Below are 5959 nucleotides of genomic sequence, written 5' to 3'. Positions count from 1 at the left end.
ACACACACACATATTTTCTCTGTGTAAAAGTATTTTAATGACACAAAATGCACATTGACAGTGCTGCATAACATAAAAGTATGATATTATATAATCCATCAGTTAAAAACAATGGATTATAAATGAGTAAAAACACAAAATGGTTTAAAAATGATTTACATCTGTGATTCTGGCCTTCAATATGTACTTAATTATAACATAGTTGCTTTTAGTAGAAAACAATGTTAGGACATCCTGCTTGAAATAACAAAGACATAAGGACAATGAGAGCATAGGTTTGTGAACATGCATATGTCCCGCCCTGAGCAAAGCATACATCTCATCTTTTGACTGCAGACCACATGGGAAGCTATGAAAAGATTCTTGCATCAGTGGACTTTTACAAACATGTTACAAATCACACAGAGGCTTTACATTCATTATACAGTATGTATAAAAAGTCATGTTGACCAAACTGTTTCTTTTTGAAATACTTCAACATCCTCTCTCAAGATGTCAACAGGTGTTAAAAAAATGACATCTTACAGAAACATTCCTGTTTTATAGCTTTACACGAGAGTACACACATTCACTCTTGGTGTCGTCTCTCTGTTTTCTCGATCTGTTGGCTTTGTGATCCCTTAAAGCAGCGTAATGGAGGTCGTCGTCTGCATCTTGGTAGCCCTAGTCACAAGATAAAAATCAATGAATTACAATACAGAACATGAAAGTAACAAGTCCACAACCCAAGTAACTGTTGTAATGTTAGATGTGTCAGTACTCATCAGTTGTTTTAAATAGATAATAATCACCTCATTTGTTGCGGTGGAAGCTGGGACTCTTCCACACTCTGTTGTGAAACATAAAGCTCATTAGTCAAAAGCCATTCTCAGTGAATATAAGTGGGGAGAAAAAATGGCACCAGTTACCTGTACATTGGCAGCTTTTTCTCTTGTTCATCATGTACACTGAGAAAGCCAGTAAAACGACCAAGATGGTGGTAATTGCCAAAGCTCCACTCAGTAAGTACACGAGAGAGTCGTGAGAGTCACTCCCATCTGTAGATAGTTGAGGAAAGGTTACAAAACTTTCAGTAGAATTAGACAGATATATCTGCCGATATGTGCACATGTTGGCCAATAAGTAAGACAAACCAAACTAGGTTGAAAAATGATGTCTCTGTTAGAGAGTTTGTCCACCAAAGAGCACTGCAAGTAGATTTTCACACAGTAATACGTCCCCCTCAATAACTATTATATCTTGGTTACAGTTAAAATTTCCATTGCCCAATATATAATCATCAGATTTTTTTCATATCCATAAATATCAAGTATCGTTTTGTTCGGGTTATACCTTTCAGCAGTTATCCCTGTGCTTAAGTAACATTTGATTAGAGAATAATAATAATTACTTCTCTGCTCGAATTTTATAGCACTTACCGACTATGTCCAACTTAGTGCCGTTTCCAAACAGTATGTGTCCACATGAGGCAACAGCACAGTAGTAGGTCCCAGCATGAGAAAGATTCAGGCTCTTCATCGGCAGGTTGTAGAAACAGGTGTGTGTTTGTGTGCTGGTGTTCCTCTCACACTGATCATTCCTGCCTCCATGGCTGTAAATGAGTCCTGGATGAGATTCTTCAGAGTTTTTGAACCAGTAAACACTGTGTTCTCCATCACAGCTCCCAGTTTGAACTGTACAGTTCAGAGTCACAGAGCCTCCTGGCTGGATGGTCTCAGATGCTGACTGATGGACCGAAATTGGGATGTTCAAGCCTGAACCCTTTACACTCACGGTGATGCCCTCTGCAAATTCAAGCTATAGCCTGCATAGCTACGGCACAGTAGTAAGTCGCTGAGTCTGAAATGCGCAACGATGTGATTGTCAAGTGTTTTTTACCGTTTTTAGTTTCCAATTTGAAGCGTGGATCATTTTTCAATTCATCAATAAAAGTTACACTTTCATATGTTTGTAGAAGGTAGAGATGAGCTTTGGTTTCTGTCCCACCGTCTGTTTATAAGTGGAACACAGCTGCTGATTCACGTTCATAGAAACATGGTAATGTCACGTTGGCGCCAACATTAGCTGATATAAAACCACTGTTTTGGCGCACAGACAAGGATGTTTTCAGAGTAGTTGTCAGAACTGAATAGAAAAGAGACCAAGAAAGGACAAAATGAATGAGATGATTGAAGTTAAGCATGATGATTTGAAAGTATTTCAGCAATTTATATGTTCAAGAATATAAATACATCTGTAAAAACTTACTTGCTCTCCACAGGCAAAGACAAGCCAGACATAAAGCAAACTCCAGAGATGTCATCTTGATCAAAATGTCTTGTTGAGTGTTAAGAACCTCTATTCGTTTTCTGCTTTTGAAGAGGGGGACTACGTTTGATTGGCTGACAAGAAGTGACACTGAATGCCTATTTTGGAAATGGTGTACACATCTTTAGTGCCCCCTCTATTGTCAGTTTTGGTTCTCGAATCAAGACACGTGTAGAGGGACTTGAACTGATCTTCCACTCGTTTTCTTGTCTATAGATCACTTACTTCCATTGACCAACATCAGCAGCAGAAAAAGCTCAAACCAGTTCCAGCAGATATTTAGAGAGGGCTTTGAGGACCAAGAGATATAAATACAAGAAGACGTTCTCTCTTAGATACTTATGAGGTTGTATGAATTTCATTTGATCTCCCACACCAGCCAAGTTTCAGTTCATAGAAAGGTGTTACTGTATCTTTGTTTTGATCTATATCTGTAATATCTTGTGATGTCTTCACTGGTATTTGATAGAAATGATTAGTTTATAATAAGTCTTTGCCAGGCAATAGCCCCATGCATAATTTGTTGCTTCCTTGTCGAGGTGTTTCACTCAGGGGATTCATGATTCACTTGAGGATCACGAATCTCAATTTTGTGTCAGTCCATCCAGGATGATGGGAATATCTCCAGTTCTGCAGTAGTAATTTGGTCATAAATTCAACTATTGGATTTTTTTAAGTACTCTCCGATGATATTAAGGTAAAGGTCAAGGAACCAAAATGATTAAAATTCAACCTGAGAGGAAGATACAGACATGCCAAATTTTAAGGCAATTCATCCAATAACCCTTGAGACATGTCACTCACAAGCACAAATTTGTACCTCATGTTGGTGGTTGATGAAAGTTGCTGTATAAGTCAGTAGGAGTTAGCCTCTGGGGAATATGAATGTGAATTTTGTGCTAATCCATCCAGGCAATGTAGAGATATTTCTCAGGAAAAAAGCAGAAACCTTGACCTGCTGTGGGTGATATAGGTCAGGAGATCACTAATGTCACTAAAGTGTATCCTCTGGACACCATGCATATCTGCATCAAATACTATCAAAATCCATCTGATAGCTGTCGAAACATGTATCAGTAAGGTAAAAAATGTCAGCTCCTGGGTGTCTGAACAAAGTGTGGTTTTAATCTGTTGTTGCTGAGGTAACTTGAGCCTGGGTCAGAGTGACCAGCCACCAATCTTTGCCATCCCTGGAGCAATACTGCTAGCATGGCTAAAAACATTGTTTGCTTTGCAGTGGTTATTTTTGTGGCAAAAGTAGCTAATGCTGATGATGACATTACATGTGGGTGCAAATAGATTGAGCTGCTTCTTCAAAGTTTGGTCAGTATAACAGTACACACAACGACTGTGTGTTGAGTGCCTCTCCTTAAGCAAGGCTGGCCTTGAGGGTTTTTGGCCACACAGTTACACTGTACTCTAATGTATATTATTGATAAAAAGCCTCCAGCCTTTGGACACAGGTTTAGTTACTTATATAATCTACTAAAATAGTGTGGGCATTAAAGTTATATTGTGTCACTGCTGTATATGAAAGCACTGAAAAGACTTCCTGTTTAAAACCACAAAGATGAAGAGGACAGAGGGTCTGAGAGAAATACAAGACTGAAGTATATCTAGATCTCATCTTTGATGGGTCGTCAACACTAAGGGTTAATTGAAGGTCTTTGCATCTCTTTTTTAAACAAGCATATTCACAGATTGCACAACGAGCCGCCTCAAGTCATCAGCTCACCCACCAATGTGCTCAATGTGACAGTGTCAAGGTTTATATTACACCCAGGAAATGAGACGCAACTACAGCAAAGCGTCTCACAGTCAGTAGCAGATGGTTGTGGTAACTTTCTGTGATCAAATGCAAACTCAGTGATGAGAGCCTGGTCGTTCAAATGACTAGTTTTATTAGTTTATTGCAAGGAAAGACTTTACATTCAGGTCATTGAGGTGAAATCTGACAGCAACGCTCCTATTTTGACACATTAATGAAATAGTTATAAACAAAATATTGCCAGCTCTACTGCTTAATACTGGAGTACACACATTCACTCTGGGTGTTGTCCCTCTGCCTTTTTGATCTGTTGACTTTGTGTCCCCTTAAGGCAGCATGATGGAGATTTATCTGAATCTTGATATTCCTGAAAATGAATATAATATAATTTATTCTCCAAAATAGAGGGTGATGACAGCCATGTCCCTCCTCTGATACAGAGTCACCCGCTGCTTCTATTGTCTTACCTAGAGCACCATCAAGGACATGATCCCTCACTGGATCCCCACTTTTAAACGTCTACAGACGTGTTCATTGGAACACACAACTTACTTGGAGACGGTGCCTCCAGATTGAATTTGAATGTGTGCAGTGGTTCCGCAGTGCAGTGGTTGCCTTATCTGATGGTGGTCAGTTGGTTATTGTTTGAGAGTATAGGAAAGAAAAGTGGTGACGTCTTCAATGACTTCAAACCCACAGTAAACATCATATACTACAGCAGTGCTGCTGTAGTATATGATGACTGCTATATATGTAGATGTTTATGGTTCATGTACCACATAGACACACACATATTTTCTCTGTGTAAAAGTATTTTAATGACACAAAATGCACATTGACAGTGCTGCATAACATAAAAGTATGATATTATATAATCCATCAGTTAAAAACAATGGATTATAAATGAATAAAAACACAAAATGGTTTAAAAATGATTTACATCTGTGATTCTGGCCTTCAATATGTACTTAATTATAACATAGTTGCTTTTAGTAGAAAACAATGTTAGGACATCCTGCTTGAAATAACAAAGACATAAGGACAATGAGAGCATAGGTTTGTGAACATGCATATGTCCCGCCCTGAGCAAAGCATACATCTCATCTTTTGACTGCAGACCACATGGGAAGCTATGAAAAGATTCTTGCATCAGTGGACTTTTACAAACATGTTACAAATCACACAGAGGCTTTACATTCATTATACAGTATGTATAAAAAGTCATGTTGACCAAATTGTTTCTTTTTGAAATACTTCAACATCCTCTCTCAAGATGTCAACAGGTGTTAAAAAAATGACATCTTACAGAAACATTCCTGTTTTATAGCTTTACACGAGAGTACACACATTCACACTCTTGGTGTCGTCTCTCTGTTTTCTTGATCTGTTGGCTTTGTGATCCCTTAAAGCAGCGTAATGGAGGTCGTCTGCATCTTGGTAGCCCTAGTCACAAGATAAAAATCAATGAATTACAATACAGAACATGAAAGTAACAAGTCCACAACCCAAGTAACTGTTGTAATGTTAGATGTGTCAGGACTCATCAGTTGTTTTAAATAGATAATAATCACCTCATTTGTTGCGGTGGAAGCTGGGACTCTTCCACACTCTGTTGTGAAACATAAAGCTCATTAGTCAAAAGCCATTCTCAGTGAATATAAGTGGGGAGAAAAAATGGCACCAGTTACCTGTACATTGGCAGCTTTTTCTCTTGTTCATCATGTACACTGAGAAAGCCAGTAAGACGACCAAGATGGTGGTAATTGCCAAAGCTCCACTCAGTAAGTACACGAGAGAGTCGTGAGAGTCACTCCCATCTGTAGATAGTTGAGGAAAGGTTACAAAACTTTCAGTAGAATTAGACAGATATATCTGCCGATATGT

The 5959-nt window shown here is 38.5% G+C and overlaps 1 long non-coding RNA gene and 1 pseudogene across 1 annotated transcript; both read right to left on the bottom strand.

Moving 5' to 3' along the window:
• Positions 1-13: 13 nt before the first annotated feature.
• On the bottom strand, positions 14-2319 carry LOC121938671 (annotated as a pseudogene).
• Positions 2320-5429: 3110 nt separating this feature from the next.
• LOC121938672 lies at positions 5430-5908 on the bottom strand. The gene is made up of 3 exons (XR_006105343.1): positions 5764-5908; positions 5647-5684; positions 5430-5518 (listed from the first exon to the last, which is right to left on the bottom strand). It is a non-coding gene; the product is annotated as an uncharacterized LOC121938672 (long non-coding RNA).
• Between the last annotated feature and the right edge of the window lie 51 nt (positions 5909-5959).

The sequence above is a fragment of the Plectropomus leopardus genome, unplaced genomic scaffold (genome assembly GCF_008729295.1).
Source record: "Plectropomus leopardus isolate mb unplaced genomic scaffold, YSFRI_Pleo_2.0 unplaced_scaffold30850, whole genome shotgun sequence".
NCBI lineage: Eukaryota > Metazoa > Chordata > Actinopteri > Perciformes > Serranidae > Plectropomus > Plectropomus leopardus.
The sequence above is the reverse complement of the archived record's forward strand: the minus strand, read 5'-3'. Positions and strand labels throughout refer to the sequence as shown.